General features: G+C 39.8%; 1 protein-coding gene and 1 long non-coding RNA gene across 4 annotated transcripts in view; one reads left to right on the forward strand and one right to left on the reverse strand.

The window, feature by feature from the left end:
- Positions 1-18,788, reverse strand: part of LOC310754486 (actin-binding protein WASF3-like) — a 76,031-nt gene that overhangs the window by 48,062 nt on the left and 9,181 nt on the right. The window lies entirely within an intron of this gene.
- Positions 13,528-17,158, forward strand: LOC310754587. Its single transcript, XR_014543896.1, has 2 exons — positions 13,528-15,045; positions 15,360-17,158. It is a non-coding gene; the product is annotated as an uncharacterized lncRNA (long non-coding RNA).

Raw genomic sequence — 18,788 nt, forward strand, 5'->3', positions numbered from 1 at the left:
ATATTGAAAGATCATCACGGCTGAAGGCAGAGCTAACCAGGTCCCATTCATCCACTTGCTCATAATTTAACAGCTTTGCCAAAAATATATGGTGGGGCCTCCCACTATAAATTAGGGCAATTTAGAACTGGGTTGGGGAAATTTCACATAGTTTTGCAATTCTAGTCCAGTCTATCTTCCCATCACTTGAACTTTCTTTTAATGTAAATTGATATTTATTTATTTTATTTTTTGTTATGATAAAATTTTAAAAACAGAATAGTGCATATATTTCTTATACATCCTACATTGTGAAGTTTTGTCAATGTATTTTTAAAACTTTTTTTAAAAAAATAGTATTATTTTGTAACAATAATTTTTATTATTTTCAATTACAATCCAATAATAGCCTCATTATAACAGTACCAATTTATAATACAATTATCAATACCAATCATTCAAATAACAAATTATATAATTTAGATAAAGTGGCCCCCGCGTGCTCGATTTGATGGCTTGCTTATTTGCTTTATTTCTGCGTTCCAAAATCTTATTAATTTCCATTACATTCCAGGCATAATAATAATAATCCCTTATACAACAACTGCAATATTAATAACTTCTATTTGTGTTGACACTTTAATGATTTACAAAACTACAAGTGAGGAACTCAAACTATATCCTTGTTCTTCCTGTGAGTGGCAATTATTCTGTCCGTGGTGTTTCTTCCTGTCCTTGTAAGATGTTATGTCTTTCTTTCTCCCGGTTGTTGATGTCATCCATCATGCCTTGGGAAGAGCTATCCCATTGTTGTTCTAGAAATTTCTCTATCGCTCTGTCCCACTTTGTTGTTTTGCAACTTTAACAACAGCTGCAAAAGTCACTCTGTTCCAATAAATAACCTATTTTCACCATTTCCCCTCTCAGTCTGGGAAGAGGAGCGGTCTGTTGAACTGCAGATGACTTAATAAAGAACCTTCTCAGTTCCTTGGCAGTTCACAGACTCCTTTCATTCTTCCTTCCAACTGAAGATATACGAGCAATTATACTTCCAATTAAATTAAATCCTCTTAGCATTATTCAGTTCACTCCATAAATAATAAAAGATAGGGAAAAGTCAGCTCTAAGTTTCAATTGTATACCTTTTGAAAAATAGAGCTACCCTCCCCTTTTCCCCTTTTTACACACATAGTTCTGTTTGATGCTATATTCCATATTTATAATCAAATTTCTTCCATCCTTGCTTGTACAAATATAATTTGAACATTCAGAGGAGGGTTGCCGTATCATAAGTGTAGAGAATAAAACTTTAAATAAAGAAACTGTAGGCTCCCCCCTCCATCTTTTGCACCGAATGAAGTCTTGAGTTCAAACCCTAAAGTCGTTGCAGTTGGTTTTGTTCCGCAGTTTGTTATCTCATCTTTTCTAGCATGCGCCTGTACTTTAGTCCAATTAAACTCTATTTACCAGGAGAACCTCTGCTTCTTAATGGCGGTGTTGGAGGGTTTTTAGCATGCAAAGTGCTTTTGCACTCAGCACCTCCCTGCCCCCCACATTCCATGTAGGAGCGAGAGCCAAGATGAACTGCAAGTGAAGCCCGTTCTCCCTGTCCCTGGGGGGAACTTGCAAGGATAATTACCCTCAATCATCCTTGTTTTTCCTTCACCAACGATCTTCCACTGTCGTGGGGAATACCTCCATTAAGGCAGAGTGGAACCAGAAGCCAATATTAGTATTATTTTAAGAATCATCACATGTACATTCTAGGGGGGGAAGTAGCCCATACCTAGCAAAACCAACAAAATTTCCCTAGAGGATGCTTCAAAGACATATTATCAAAAGCTATTAGTATATAAAGTCCTTAACATCTTGGGGTCAGTTTAGCTTTGAGATTGCCTGACCCTATATATGTCCACTCAACTGCTTTGATTGCTGGCACTGGCACTGTTATGGGTGCCACATAATACCTGTTCCACATTTGTAAGAAAATGCTCTTTTAGTGTTGCAGCACCTACACTTTGGAACTTCCTGCCTACTGACAACTGGCAAGGCACCTTCACTGTACTCTTTTAGGTACCTGCCTAAGAAATTCTTGTTTCGACAAGCCTACCTAGCTGTTTAGAAAGTTGATGCAAGTTTTTATGTTATATAATCTATTGTTACATTTAACTTTTTGAAAGTCTTAAATTATTGTTAATTTTTCTTATTGATATTTTTTGTTGCATCTTTTTTGTTAACTGCTTTGAGGGTGGTTTTTTTTTTTACAATCAAGTGAAGTATCAATTTTATGAAATAAATAAAATAAATATTCCTGTACATACAACTGTATTACAACTGTATACAGCGGTAAACCTAACCCTCTCTCTCTCTCTCTCTCTCTCTCTCTCTCTCTCTCTCCCTCCCTCCCTCCCTCCCTCCCTCTCTCTTCTTTCTTTCTTTCCTTTTTGCAGCTCTCTTCATGCAGAGAATATTCTTTAGACTTTGGGATGATAGAGAAACAGTGAAGGAGCAAAGAGCCAGTATAACAGGATTAAATGAACATGACTCTACAGCTAGAACAAATTGTGATTATTAAGGCTCCATTAGCCTCTGCATCACCTAAAACCACTAAATATTTTAACAATTGAATCACTGATAAATCTTTTAACAAGAGAAGGACTACCAATTTTCTTCTACTCTCTGCTTTACCAAGGACCTGTGAGTACTGGTTAGCAGTAGGAACAGAGTCAGAGTAACTGCTGACTTTCATATTCTTTCAAGGGAGAACAGCTCCTGGCTCTTGTTCCCAATACACTTTACTGCTGCCTTCATCAGCATGGTGGCTTCCAGATGCTCTGGACTACAACTCCCATCAGTCCCAACCAGCACAGCCAGTGGTGAGGGATTATGAAAGTTGTAGGGTAAAATATCTGGCAGGCACCAGGTTGGTGAAGGCTGCGTTATTGAAACAAAAGATATTTGCACACCAGGCAGAGTCTCTTCTATCTTGTTCCAAACTGCAGATTAACCAGAGTTTACACCATTCTCCATGTCATTCTCCCCGCAGAGGTCTACTTTGGGGAGTGTCACCGGTTTGCTTGCACTGGGCACCGAGCCATGAGGATGCTGCAAGGGATGCAGCAACAATGATGAACACGGTCTCTCAGCCTAACCTCTATCATAGGTTTATTGTTTGTTTGTTTGTTTGTGTGTGTGTGTATCCATTATTAAAAAAAGGTAAGGTAAAGGACCCCTGGATGGCTAAGTCCAGTCAAAGATGACTATGGGGTTGCAGCACTCATCTTGCTTCAGGCCAAGGGAGCCAGTGTTTGTCCACAGACAGCTTTCCGGGTCATGTGGCCAGCAAGACTAAACGGCTCGCCCCGTCGAACTGCCGACCTTCCGATTGGCAAGCCTAAGAGGCTCAGTGGTTTAGACCACAGTGCCAGCCACATTTACCTTTATATATCCATTATATAACAACCATTACAAAAAGAAAAATAAACAAAACAAAATTCCAGCTTACCCCACTCCCCTCTCCAGGACAAATTAATCTACAGTGGTACCTCGGGTTACAGACGCTTCAGGTTACAGATGCTTCAGGTTACAAACTCTGCTAACCAGGAAGTGGTTGCTCCAGGTTAAGAACTTTGCCCCAGGATAAGAACGGAAATTGCGCGACAGCGGCACAGCGGCAACAGGAATCCCCATTAGCGAAAGCGCACCTCAGGTTAAGAACCGTTTCAGGTTAAGAACGGACCTCTGGAACGAATTAAGTTCTTAACCCGAGGTACCACTGTATTTAAGTTTGCCAAAGTCTAGTCTGTGGTTTCAGTTGTTGTTATTCCACACAGTTAACAGTAAATTACTTTATAAAAGGACGCCATATTTCCACACAACCTTCTACATCATTTGTATTATTCAATGCTTGTCATCTCTTTGTTAATTTTTCTGATACAGCAATAAACCATGCATTCTGTTTCCAGCAAGCAATAAACAGATGTTCCATCCAATCTTTTCCAATTCTATGCCAGGCATGCTGCTACTAAAAGAAAAGCAATTAGTTCTTTATAAGAAAGGTAAAAAGTGTCCTTCTTTAAAAATGGTTAACAGTCCCAAACTTGGGGTACATTCTACCTGTTAACTTGTGTAACAGCTAATGTAAGTAAATACCCTCTGCCAGAAGGGTTTTATATGCTCACACGTCCACCACATGTGATATGTTGTACCTCTACTATTGCACCCTCTTCAGCACAGTGGTGAGATTGTTTTATTAATATAGCTATAGTGTAATGGTGTCAAATGCCATTGGTGTAATAATTTAAATGTATTTTCTCATATATGAGTTGATACTGATATTAGTGGTTTTTTAGCCCACAAATTATTCCAATCTACCTCGGCAATCTCTTATCTCTAAATCAGATTCCCATTGCTGTTTTACAGAATTACATCCTCCAATTGTTAACTCATTTAATATTTAATAGAGTATGGATTTTTTAAAAAAATGTATATTCATTTGCATGTAAAATCAAATTTTCAAATGATGTTAAAGGTCGTGTGGCTTGCGTTTTAACTTCAGAATTTGATATAAAATACACTACTTGATTAGCATAAAGCCAATTTATACTCTGCACTCCAAATTGTCTCATTATTTGTTCAGGTGATATAGTTGAACCATTTTCAAATAAATCAGTTGGCCTATAAAGATCTTTCTCTCTCCATTTCTGAATAACATGCTATTTTCCTGTCATATAAAAAGTAGATGCAGTACAAAAGGTAACAATGGTGAGATTGAAGGAGCTAATTTAGATGCCTACATGTTCCATTCTTTCAGATCTGCCTGTGCAAATGGATTTACTATGGGATCAAAACTGTTTTTCTTATGTATTAAAAATTGTAAACTTGGTGCTCTATATAACTCTTTCAAAAACAATTTGCAGCCATGTTTTATTATTTGTGTCAACACATTATTCCAAAACGTTTTGAATATGAGTAGCATTGCAATATTTTTTGTAAATAAAGTAAAGCAACACACACGCACATCCTCTGAGACTGCTGGTAAATCACAGCTAATCATAATCTGGGTCTTTTACCCTGGTGTACAAAGTTTACTATCTTTTGCTATTTTTACAATATCTCAATCGAAATACAAATGGGTATAGTCTGAAACAAAAACAAAAACTTTGGTAGAACCATCATTTTCACCAACAACACTCTTCCCATCCATGATAATGTCAGCCTGGACCAGTTTTTGAAATCTGTCTTAATATTTCTTATTAATGTCAGAAAATTAGCTTTATAAAGTTTCTTCCAGATTTTTGTTATATTAATTCCAAGATATTTCATTTATTGTGGGCAGATCTTAAAACCTATCTTCTCTCTTAGTTCATCTTGTAAATCAATTGGCACATTCAAACACAACAATTCTGATTTGGTTTTATTAATTGTCAATCCAGTCACTCTACCAAATGCTTTTATTTCCCCAATGGCCTCCGTCAATGACACCTCTGGATCAGAGACAATCAGGCAATATCATCAGCAAATAAATTGAGCAGATAGGATTGACCATTACATCTAATGTCATTGATTTTATTACTATTTTGAAGAGTGTTTGCAAGTGGTTCTATTGCTAACATGACAAGTAGCAGTGATAGAGGGCAGTTTGCTTAGAACCTCTATGTACATCTAATGTGGAAGAGTCCTGTCCATTAGCCCAAACAACTGCCTTGCTATTAGTATATAAATGTTGAAATGCGAACATAAAACTATCATCAAAGTTAATTTTAGAGAAGAATAGATACAAATAACTTCAACATATTTTATCAAAGGTTTTATGAACATCTAACGAAGCAATCACACGTGGATTCCTTGACAGTTTCCAATAATATACTGTGTTTGACATCTTCTGTACAGGATCTGATATATGTCTATGCTTAACAAAACCTGCTTGGTTTGTATGGATTATACTAGGTAATATATTTGCCAATCTGTTAGCTAAAATACCAGTAAATATTTTAGTATCCTGCCCAATGTGTGAAATGATTCTGGAGTCTCTGAATCTTTACCTGGTTTCAGTATTACCACTATTCCAGACACTTTCTGGTATTTTGGGACCATCGCTCCTGTTACACAATTGTAAGGATAAAATTTGGGAGAGGGAAAACTGTGCATGCCACCTTTAGCTCCTTAGAAGAAAGGTGGAATATAAATGTAATTATTATTAATAATAGAGGATGGGATACCAGTGTGTCATCTAAGACATGCCTATGCATTGTCTAGACCAGCCTTCCCCCATCTTGAGCCCCCAGATGCTTTGTATACTGCTCCTATCAGGTCCAGCAAACACATGGATGGTGACACCTGTGTTTGCTATGAACCCAGCCTCTGGAAATCACAGCCTGAAGAGTTAAAACCATGAAAGTCCAAAACTCTGAAAAGGAAAAATGAGCAGATCCTGAAAGACACACTAAACATGCGGTTTTATTACACAAAATGGTGTTTTAGGGGAATGCAGAACAACTAAACATTCCGCAGGGACTGAACGTTCTCACTGTAAGTTGTATAATTAAGGCAGCCAGGACAATTAAGCATCTCCAGAAGCAATTAAGTAATTCAGTCTCACAATTAATTAAATAAATGCATGAAATCACTGATGGGTTTACTTAATCATGTGTGCAAAAGCATTTTGTTATTAAACTTGGATGGCTTCAGTAGAGGACTGGACAAATTCATGGCCACTAAGACTATCAACGGCTACTAGCCATGATGGCTATGCTCTAGCTTATGAATACCAGCAGATGGACATAAGACATATGAAGGAACCTTCTAGATCAGATCAAAGGACCATCTAGGTTGTGTCCACACTAGGGCATTCATGCATATGTGGGCCACTGTTTCTGTGTATTTGTAGTGGTGGCTAAATCATTTGGGCAAATGGGGCGCTGTCCCCAACCTAAGTTTGCCTTCAGCCAGCCTCCACCTGCCTGCCTTCTTACTTGCAAACTGTCCAAGGAGTAGCACTGGCTGTCAGTCTTCTACCCCTTTGTCTTGTCCTTGCAGAAATCAGTAGGTAGGAGATTGGGAGGCAAAGCTGCAGCTAGTTGGCTCTACCTTTCAATGGCTGTAGCTCCACCTACTGTTGGGCTCTGTGCCTTTCACCCTGCCAGTCCCAATGTTCACCAGCCACCACTGTGCATTTGTGCATCTCTGTCTACACATAAACACTTTCAGTCATATGCATGAGTGTTTCCTATACACACCTATGGGTAGTGCTTGGTGTTATATATTTGCAATGTGTGGTGTTGGTTAGTACTTACTGCCCATTACTACCTCCATAAATGCTGAAAACTGGAGATCAGTTGTGGGCATGTGGGATCTTCTGTATACAATGCACTATAACTGAGCTAGGTTCCCTTCCTCGATAAATCTGACAAACATGACCTAGAGCAGAAGCCCTTGCTTCCAAGTAGTATATGTTGACTTGTTTGGTATCCCTGTATCCAACCACTCCCACAAGCCCTCCATTGTGCCTATGATTCAGAGTAGGTGACTATGCATAAGGCATCCAATGGTTCCTTATGCAGGAGAGAAAACAAGTTGGAAAGACAATGAGTAGAGCAGAACATAAAAAATTGTGTCAGGACAAAATGGTATTCTTGTTCAAGACTTTGGCTACTGCATGAGAGAAAGGGGAGGAAGAGAGAGAAATTCCATTCAGTACATTCCATCATGAGAGCGCAATGAAACAGCTTAGCTAAATTATACTCTCTCGTCTTTTAGCCTAGAGACTAGCAGAGCCTAGGAAAAGCAGCTGAGCAAGGCTATGGAACTACTATGGTTCACATAGAAGCAAAAATGTTTCTGAAAATAGTAAATGTCCTATGGGTGCACTGTTAGAGCTCAGTCATAGAGCACATGATTTGCTTCAACAGCTCCATTTAAAGGGACCTGGGGAACTTAAGAAGTTTCTGGAGAATCAGGAGAATGACCAATGTGGTGTAACATCTTGTCACACAGTGGCCATCCAGATGCCTGTAGGAAACCTGTAAACAGGACCCAATCACAAGAGCCATCTCCTGTTGTGTGCTTTCCAGCAACTGGTATTCAGAAGCATTATTGCCTCCAACTGTGGAGGCAGAGCAAAGACATCATCGCTAGTGACCATCAGTAGCCCTCTCCTCCACAAATCTGTTTAACTGTCTTTTAAGGCTATCCAAGCAAGTGGTCATCACTGCCCCCTGTGGGAGCTACTGCCATAGTTTATCTCTGTGCTATGTGAAGTAGTCCTTTGTTTTACAAATAGTACTAAGCAAGAAAGACCATTGGCCTGAGTTGTCATCAGTTAATGTTGGCTGGTCTTTTTAGTATTTGCATTGTAAGCTGAGCCTGAAAGGATACATGCCTCAGATCTGTGCATGCACACACACAAACATTCTTGATGCCTTGGCATGAATTTGCCACTGATTTACTGAGATGGGGATAGTGCTGTAGTGCAGCACAGGAAGGCAGTAGGAGTGGCCACAGTCCACGACAGAGCCTGCCCTTGTTTGTCCCCTGCTTCTGTCTAGGACAGGAATGACAAGCCAGTGGTCTATCATAGGAACACAGGAAACTGCCTTATACTCAGACTATTACATATATTCAAGTTACATATGTTCACCCTGCATATTTCTGCTGTTTCTAATAACCAAACCTACAGCCTGCATAAACCTGCTTCACTTCAATGATGAAACAAAGTTGGGAAATGCATGCATGCGAATAAAAATAAATACATATTTTTTCCGAGGAGAAAGCTGCTGCAGCATTGTACTTTCCACTTGTGTGGCAATAAATTTTAACTGGCTGAAAACTAAAATGGCTATTGGAATGGCTCTAATTTATTGCCGGCTGTCATGGCAGCTGAGAATCTGGGTGGTACAAAAGACTGAGGAATTCCAGTGCCTCTTTCGTCTTGCACAACGAGCCCACTCAAGGAGCACACACTTGCAGATTTTAAGTGACTGGTGCACTTCACTGTTCAACCAGCTTCCAAACACTGGAAGGTTCTTATTAAGCAGACATTCATTTTTATAGGATTAGACAAATTCATGGTACATCAAGGCTATCAACCACAATGGCTATGCTGTACCTCCACTGCAGGAAGCAGTATGTCTCTGAATACCAGTATCTGTTCTGTTGCCTGTTCACAATCTCCTATCCTTTACTTAGCTGGCCTCTGGAACATCCAAAGGTTCAGGCCATTGAAATGATTGCCCCTGAGCACTCTCTCCCACTTCGTAGAGCCCATTTGGCTCCCTGGTATACTCCAGAGATTAGGGTGAGGAAACAAGCTGGGAACACAATCGAACACTAGTCAAGCCTACCTACTGGCAGTGAAGACAGCAAAGAAGGCATACTTTGCTGCCTCCATTGCATCCTTATTGTGCCGTCCACAGAGCTTCTCCAGGTAGTGTTGGGCCTCTTACAGTCTTACAAAACTTCAAGACATGTTTGGGGATGGATTGGTAAAAAGCATACAGAAAAATCAAAGAATAAATGAGGCATTATCCCTATGTTTCAATATATGCAGATGAAACAAATTTATTAATAGAAATTTGGGGACTATTCAAGAGACCACTGATTTTGTGGAACTGATATCAGGTAATAATAGATCGTAAAGAAATTGGAGCCAAATAGATTTCTTATTGTTTATTTATTTAGCAGAAATTGTATGCTGCTTGATTGTAGTGAAGCCTCTAAGTGGTTTACAAGAAATATTAAAGGGTGTTGCATCATGAGTAGGAGTCCATAGCTCACTCTTTCTAAACACTTGGGATGCAGGCCAGGTCAGTCTCTGCAATTCTCCCATAAAGGCAGAGCATCCCCACTTAGTGCGGAGGGGGAGATGTCTCTTGTCTAGCAGCATATGGTCACTTCCTCCAGTGGCATTTTTCTGTTTCCAAAAATGCATCCGTCAAACCTCTTTGGAATCTCAGCTCTGTCAGATCCACTGACCTCCCCAAGCTGTTTCTGTTCTGGGAGATGAATCTGTTTGCTCAGTCCAACTCAATGCACATGTTAAGTCTGAAGGGTGGGGGGAGAGAGAAAGAGAAAGAGCGAGAGCAAACATGCCTGGCACTGGCATCAGAGCATGCTCCTTTTTGAGATACACTTTCCCCAACACAATACAATGATTCTGAAGAAGTGTGAATGCACACGAAAGCTTATACCCAGAACGAAATTAGTTGGTCTCTAAGGTACTACTGGACAATTTTTAATTTTATTTATTTATTTCACAATACAATGAGCTCCTGCATTTCCATGGGCTGTTAAATGCCTAGAATGACTCCAACCAAGACCTGCATGCTTTTAAAATTGAAGTTGAAATTCTGCAGCAGATATGCATAACCTCTGGTCCTCTGGAAATTGCTGAACCACAACTTCCATCAGCCCCAGCAAGCATGACCAATGGCCAGGGATAATGGGAGCAGCATTTGGAGAGCCAAAGGTTCCCCATACTTTTTTTTTTTCATGATGCCATTTCAACTCACATTCTGTTTCTTTATTTTGTAACTCCCCCCCCCCCCAGCGCTTAAATCTTCCCCTACCACATGTTTTGAATTAATCCCTGTTCTAATAATTCTTGACCATTGGCCATGCTGGCTGGGAATGTGTAGTCCAAAACACCTGGACACCACGTTGGGGAAGGTTTGTGTAAACTTTAAATGCCAAGCAAGACTTCTCAGGAGGATTTAAAGAAAGAGGAAGACTTGATTCCTTTACAGTTTAATATATTTCCTCATCACCAGATCCCATTTTTTATTGAGCCCCCAACAGATACTCCTGGGCATTTCAAAATAATATGGTGGAGGACGCTAGCATAGCTTTTCAGGTTCCAACATGTCTCCATACCCAGGAAGTCTACTGGTTCCTCCGGAGAAGGGATTGTTAAGTCTGTCAGTTTTACTTTCTCTCTACAGAGGTACCTCAGGTTAAGAACTTAATTCATTCCGGAGGTCCGTTCTTAACCTGAAACTGTTCTTAACCTGAAGCACCACTTTAACTAATGGGGCCTCCTGCTGCTGCCGCGCCGCCAGAGCACAATTTCTCTTCTCATCCTGAAGGGTTCTTAACCCTTCTTAACCCGAGGTACTATTTCTGGGTTAGTGGAGTCTGTAACCTGAAGCGTCTGTAACCCGAGATACCATTGTAGTTACCATTTTCCCAATTATAAGTTCAGTTCTCCACAATTCCGCTTCAGTTTGCGGTTGTTGTTTTTAAGTCCTTGTGAAAATTAATCTGCATTTTAGGGCGAATGTATGCTAATATAAGGGACGCGGGTGGCAAGGTGGGTTAAACTACAGAGCCTAGGACTTGCCGTTCAAAAGGTTGGTGGTTTGAATCCCCGCAATGGGGTGAGCTCCCGTTGCTCGGTCCCTGCTTCTGCCAACCTAGCAGTTCGAAAGCACGTCAAAGTGCAAGTAGATAAATAGGTACCGCTCCGGCGGGAAGGTAAACAGTGTTTCCGTGCGCTGCTCTGGTTCACCAGAAGTGGCTTAGTCATGCTGGCCACATGACCCGGAAGCTATACGCCAGCTCCCTCGGCCAATAAAGCGAGATGAGCGCCACAACACCAGAGTCGGTTACGACTGGACCTAATGGTCAGGGGTCCCTTTATGCTAATATACACATTTTTACAAAATTATTTCACCATGTAATTTTCTCTAAATGGTTCAAAATTTACCCTAGTACAGTATATGCATCGGTACACATAACTTGGCTGGAGAACTGCATTGCAAAAGTCAGAGAAGTGTGAATTTGGTGCAAATTTTAATCTGTTTTTTAGTCTATTGTTATTTTGATATTCTGAAAGTTTTAAACTATTGTGGTTAATTTTTCTTATTGCTAATATTATTGCTTTATCTTTTCTGTAAAAAACTTTGAGGAGGTTGTTTTACAATCAAGCAGTGCATGTTTTATTAAATAAATTAATAAATATTATTATTTTTAGGGTTTTTTTTTAAAAAAAATCACATTTTACATAGGCCTCAAGGTGATTTGCAAACATATCATAAAAACAACTGAATTAGTTTTAAAAACAATACAAGTTGAACACCTAAAAGATATTTCACCCAGCAGGAAAAACTTGTTGAAACAAACATGCTTTCAATTGCTTCGAGAAAGTACAGATTGTGGGTGCCTGTCATATCTTAGAATCATAGCACTGTAGAGTTGGAAGGGATTACACAGGTCATCTAGCTCAACCTAACTGTCAGGGGTCCTTTACCTTTTTTAAGGTGACTACATGCATTCAGTTCACCATCTCTCTCCTTCTTTAAGACATATGCAGCCTAGCACTTGGGTGTCAAGGACCCCCAAGACACCCCTGAGTAAAAACACAGTTCACACATCATTTTTGTTTTGGTTTTTGGCATAATTTTGGCCACAACTTTATTGAATTACAGTAGGTGAGTGGTTGCTTAGGCATTGGTTAGCGACTATCTGTTCCCACTTGGAGGTAGGAACAGAACTGACAACCACACCCGTGCAGAAGTCAGTAAGTGCAAACAATTTTGGGGAGAGAATAAAGCTGGGTGCCAGGCTCTCACCTCTCCCCAAATGCTCGCTGGGGCTCTTGCGTGGCCCTAGCCCTTTGTCAGGGATACGGACAAAAGCATGGTGAGGCCCTTGATTCCTTTAACGGAATACCCTTGCAGAAGCAGCAGCATTCGAGGGGCCAACCACATCCCCTCCACCAAACAAAAAATAAACCAATGCCTAACCACAACCTTACAAGTTGTGATGATTTGCTCTGCAGTAGGCAAACCCAAATGGCCGCAGCCAATCAGCCAAATGGTAAAATTCCTACCAGGCCCCTGCTCCAAAGCAGACGACCCCATTACAGGCATAGCAAGGTCAGCGCAAACAAACCCTAATTAAAGGGAGGATGGTCCCATCACCTCCTGGCAAATAGAAGGGGAAGAAATGGAGGCAAGTGAGAGATTTTACTTTCTTGGGCTCCATGATCACTGCAGATGGTGTCAGCAGCCACGAAATTAAGAGACGCCTGCTTCTTGGGAGAAAAGCAATGACAAACCTAGACAGCATCTTAAAAAGCAGAGACATCACCTTGCCAACAAAGGTCCGTATAGTTAAAGCTATGGTTTTCCCAGTAGTGATGTATGGAAGTGAGAGCTGGATTGTAAAGAAGGCTGATTGCCGAAGAATTGATGCTTTTGAATTATGGTGCTGGAGGAGACTCTTGAGAGTCCCATGGACTGCAAGAAGATCAAACCTATCCATTCTTAAGGAAATCAGTCCTGAGTGGTCACTAGAAGGCCAGATCGTGAAGCTGAGGCTCCAGTACTTTGGTCACCTCATGAGAAGAAAAGACTCCCTGGAAAAGACCCCAATGTTGGGAAAGATGGAGGGCACAAGGAGAAGGGGACGACAGAGGACGAGATGGATAGACAGTGTTCTCGAAGCTACAAACATGAGTCTGACCAAACTGCGGGAGGCAGTGGAAGACAGGAGTGCATGGGGTCACAAAGAGTCGGACACGACTAAACGACTAAACAACAACAACAAGGGCAGGTAATCCGATGTGCTCAGCGAAAAGAGGAAGCGCAACGCTGCACACAGGGACCTATATAGCACCCCCATCAATCAAATAAAATTGCAACCATCAATCTTCCCCAGCAACACTGGGGGTGCCCAGTCAAATTCATGGCCATCCAAACTAACCCGCCCAGCAACAGGGGATGTCATGGTTGCTCCCACCGCAACACGTGCTCTCTATGAAGGAGAACCCGCTTTGTAAGATACTCCCCCGGGGCCTAATTTGATCAGTAGAACAGGTATGTCCAACCAGTAGATCATGATCTACCGGTAGATCCCTGGCTGATCCTGGTAGATTGCGGGACCCTTATTGATCATGGTTTACCGAAAATTAACAAATAAAAGCTGAAGAACTCTGGGCAATCCTACCCCAAAAAAGCTCAACAACTCAAAAGCTCTGGGCTCAACAACTGTGGGCAATCCTCCGCAAAAAAAGTTCAATAACTGGGGAATCCACCCACCCCATCCACGCTCCTCCTCCCTCCAATGAGAATAGGTAGATCACTGCCAGGTTTTTAAAACTGGGAGTAGATCACAGTCTTTTGGGAGTTGGACGTGCCTACAGTAGAGTGTGTGGTATGTGGTGGGCGGGGCTTGTGTGTTTTTCTCTGGAATCAGCCCCTCCCTTCAGTCTGTGTTCCGTTAAGAATGTCAGTTAAGAGGGACCAACTGCCTCTTCTTGCTTCTTGCCTCAGACTTGCCTCATATTGTGTTTAACCTCTCTCATCATGCTGTTTTGTTACAGTTTCCTTTAATGTTAAAGCTTAGTTTATATTTACATAAGCCACTTATTTTCCTCAAAGAAAAAGAAACTGCTGAGGAAAGGCATGGAATATCCTAAACTTGGGTGAATGAGGGGATATTTCCAGTCTGACAGGAGGATTGATTTTGTTAATCATCCCCCACCTCCACAACAATTGGGTTATGGGTCCAGTCTGGCAGAGAGAGAGAATAATAATAATATGGCCATGTATATAAAAGCTACAAAAGCCCTAGAGCCTCCTGTGCCTGTCCTCACTTCAAGTAAACTATCTTTTATGGACATAAAATCTGCATCAGCAGAAGAGGCAGAAAAAGTAAAGTGGGAAAAGCAGGACAGAAAGGCAAGGACAGAAATTTCAATTTATGTGAGTGACAGTGACTTACACCACATAAGAAATGTTAAGACTGCCAAAGAGTTGTGGCAAGGTCTGAAAGAGTTGTATGAGAGAAACTCTCTGAATGAGAGACTGTATTTATCAAGAAAGCTGTTTAATTTAAAATAGAAAGAAAATGGAGATTTAGTAAAGCATCTAAGTCAAGTGACAGAGTTCATTTAGATATTATAGGCAAGAAATTTGAAGAAGTGATTTTAATTCTGTCAAGTTTGCCTGAAAGTTACAGTTTCTGATACATGCAGGAGACTAAAGATAAACTTGATATGAAATATGTTGTATCAAGACTTAAAGAGGAGACTGCTAGGAGAGCTGAAAAGGCAGCAGAGTGTGAAACGTAAGTATTTACTGATACGTATATATTTAAAAATAAGGCTGCTTTTCAAGGTGCAGACAAAAGAGACAAATCTATATGCTTTTTGTGTGGGAAATAGAACATTTTGCAAGGAATTGTACACAACAAAGTGTTACTAATAAAGAAAAGTTCCAGGGTAGTGACAGAAAGCAAACCAAAAATGCTTTTACAGTTCATCAGAACTATCGAGCAATCTCAAGTTATAGGAAAATTGATACTATTAACAGTAACTCTTCTGGTTGGTTAATTGATTTGGGAGCTTCATTGCACATAACATGTGATGCTATTTTTTTCAGAGAGTTAAATGAAAACTCATCAGAGACAGTTACAGTTGCAAATGGCCACAAAATTTCTGTGCAAGGAAAAGGAACAGGTTCGCTCAAATGTGTTCAGGCAGAAAAACAGTTTGCAATGAAGTGAGAGGTGTAGTTTACTTGCCAGAATTAACAGTTTGCTGAGTGTGTCAACCCTGACCAAACGTGGTTTTAATGTAAATTTTAATCACAACAGATGTGTAATTACCAAAGATGGACTTTTATACACACAAGGTTTAGAAAATAATGGAGTCTTTGTGCTAGATACAGGTCAAGAAGAATATGGTCAAGAAGAATTCAAGTGCAACCTGTGGCACATAAGGTTTGGGCATAGACTTCAGGATTATTGCAGACCTGCCAAAGAAAGGTTTGGTGAGAGGAATGGAAATTAAACCTTGTAAAGTTGACCTGAACAGTGAAATATGTGAAAGTTGTTTGTTGGGGAACAAGACCTTCTATCCCCAAGCAAAACCAGAAAAGTTCAACAGAACCTTTGCAACTTATTTATACTGATATATGTGGTCCAATTCAACTGATCTCATGGGAAAAGTAAGTATGTATTAATGTTTATTGACGATTATTCGCAAAACTGTACAACTTATCTTTTAAAGGAAAAATCAGAAACTGCAGAGAAATTGAAGATGTTTATTGCAAGTGTTGAAAACCAATTTGGGAGAAAGCCATGAGCAATACTTTCAAACAATGGTGGTGAGGGCATGTCATACCACATCAAATCTTATCTAGATCAAAGTGGTATTAAACATTTGCACATTACCCCATTTACTCCAGAACAAAATGCTGCGGAGGAGAGAAAGAATTGCTCTCTGATGGAGCTGGTCAGATATATGTTTACGGAGTCTAATTTATCATTGAATATTGGGATGAGGCAGTGATGACAGCAACATATTTGCAGAACAGACTGCCAACAAAAGCTACAAATAAAACAGCATTTGAACTTTGATTTGGAAGAGTACCGAACATCAGTCATATTAGAGTCTTTGGATCTAAAGTTTTTGCATATGTGCCAGCACAAAGACATACTAAACTTATCACCAGGACTGAGTTAGGAATATTTGTTGGCTTTGAGAAGGGCACAAAAGTTACAGAATTCTTAATCCAAAGGCAAGAGAAGTGAAAGTGAGAAGCATAGTATATTTCAGAGAAGGAGAGCAATCTTGTGAACGTGTTCCTAATCTGAACAATTTTAAAGAGAAACAGAAGAGAAGATAATAGACGAGCCAGAAGAAATAAGCAAGTGTTTTGTAAGATATTTCAAAAAATTATACAAGGTAGATACAGAAGAAGAAAAGGACATAGCACAAGCTTGGAAGACAGAAGAAATACCAACGAAAGAACAATGGCAAGGGAAACTTATGGAATATGCAGAACTGGCAAAATTAACAGATAAATTACATGAAAAGGATAACAAAGACTTTAAAAGAGAATGGGAACCATTTACAGCATATATGAAGAAGCAACATAAAGAATTGGACTCACTGGCAGGGTTTGAATAAACAAACACAATTGTATATAACAAAAAGTAAGATTATATGTATGGGGGGGAATTGGGAAACAACACTCAGGGTGAGTAATATGGAAATAAAACAAAATAGGAATATGAGGGAAGTCCAGGGGAGGGGGGAAATAAGGAAAATTGTTAGAGAAATCTTGTTAGAAGATGAATACATGGAAAAACCAATAAAAATATTTTTTTTAAAAACAGAAGAAGATCAGGACATAATAAAATATCTCCAGGGAAAGGAAATCCCAAAGGTGGTAAATGACAAAATTGGACAATTCAAATCACCTATATCTATGATGGAACTACACCAAGCTATCTCAAAGGCCAATATTGGAAAATCCCCGGGACCAGATAGTCTGCCAGCAATGCATTATAAAAGACTAGAAGAGGTGTTAGCCTTACCTCTGAAGATACTTATGAACAAGATCTTGGAAGATGGAAGAATACCAGCGACTTGGCAAGCAGCTAACATAGTGTTGATACCTAAGCAAGGAACAACTCAAGAATCTGTTAACAACTATTGACCAATCTCATTGCTTAATAATGATTATAAACTTTATGCAGGAATTCTGGCCAATAGATTAAAAAAAGTACTCAAAGATATTATTAATGAAGATCAGGCCAGATTCTTGCCATATAGACAAATGAAAAATAATATGAGAATATTGATTAATATAATTGAATATCTAGACTTAAACCCAGGAAAGAAAGCAGCCTTTATGCTAGTGGATGCAGGGAAGGTGTTCAACAATGTTTCCTGGAAGTTCTTTAATAGCAATGGGAGACCATTTTACTAGAGGAATAAGGGCAATCTATGAAAAACAGAAAGCCAATCCGATAATTAATAGTGAAATGATGTCTTTCCAAATAGAAAAAGGGACCAGGCAGAGTTGTCCACTTTCCGCCTTACTGTTTATTATAGTCCTAGAAATACTTACACTGGATATAAGAAAAGATCAAGGAATTCAAGGAATAACATTGGGGGGGGGGGAATCCTTTAAACTTAGAAAAAATGATGGAATTTGGTAAGGTCTCAGGGTTCAAACAACCTGCTGCCAGGTTGATGATAGCAAAAAATTGGAAAGGGGGCAATGTCCCCTCAGTAGAGGATTGGTTTAACAAATTATGTGAATTCATAGAGTTGGCTAAAATGACAGCAGCCATTAAACTTCAGTCGAATCAAGAACTTAAGAAGGAATGGAACTGTTTAGAAGAATATTTGACAAGACATCGTTTCAAAACAAATTTATTGATATGCATGGATTAAGTTCATAAAGGAGTGGAAAAATTATTGTAAGATTGTTCTGGGGCCAAGGGTAACTAATATATATAACACAATGACAAGTTCAAGATATATCAATGGTTGTCATGCTGTGGTGGAGGGAAGTCACAATAACAGAATGATATAGATACAGAATGGAAAATGGGAGTTTTATTAATGTAACAATTTACACTGTATATTCTGTATACAGTGGTACCTTGGGTTACATACACTTCAGGTTACATACGCTTCAGGTTACAGAGTCCACTAACCCAGAAATAGTACCTGAGGCCTAATTTGATCAGTAGAATGTTTGGTATGTAGCTTGTGTGTTTTGCTCTGGAATCAGCCCCTCCCTTCAGTCTGTACAGTGGTACCTCAGATTAAGTACTTAATTCGTTCCGGAGGTCCGTACTTAACCTGAAAGTGTTCTTAACCTGAAGCACCACTTTAGCTAATGGGCTTCCTGCTGCTGCCACGCCACCAGAGCCTGATTTCTGTTCTCATCCTGAACTATTTCTGGGTTAGCGGAGTCTGTAACCTGAAACGTATGTAACCTAAGGTACCAGTGTATTCTGTTAAGAATGTCAGTTAAGAGCAGGGGTCGGCAATGTGCGGTCCATGGGCC

The sequence above is a fragment of the Podarcis filfolensis genome (assembly GCF_964270895.1).
Source record: "Podarcis filfolensis genome assembly, chromosome: Z".
In the NCBI taxonomy this organism is placed as follows: domain Eukaryota; kingdom Metazoa; phylum Chordata; class Lepidosauria; order Squamata; family Lacertidae; genus Podarcis; species Podarcis filfolensis.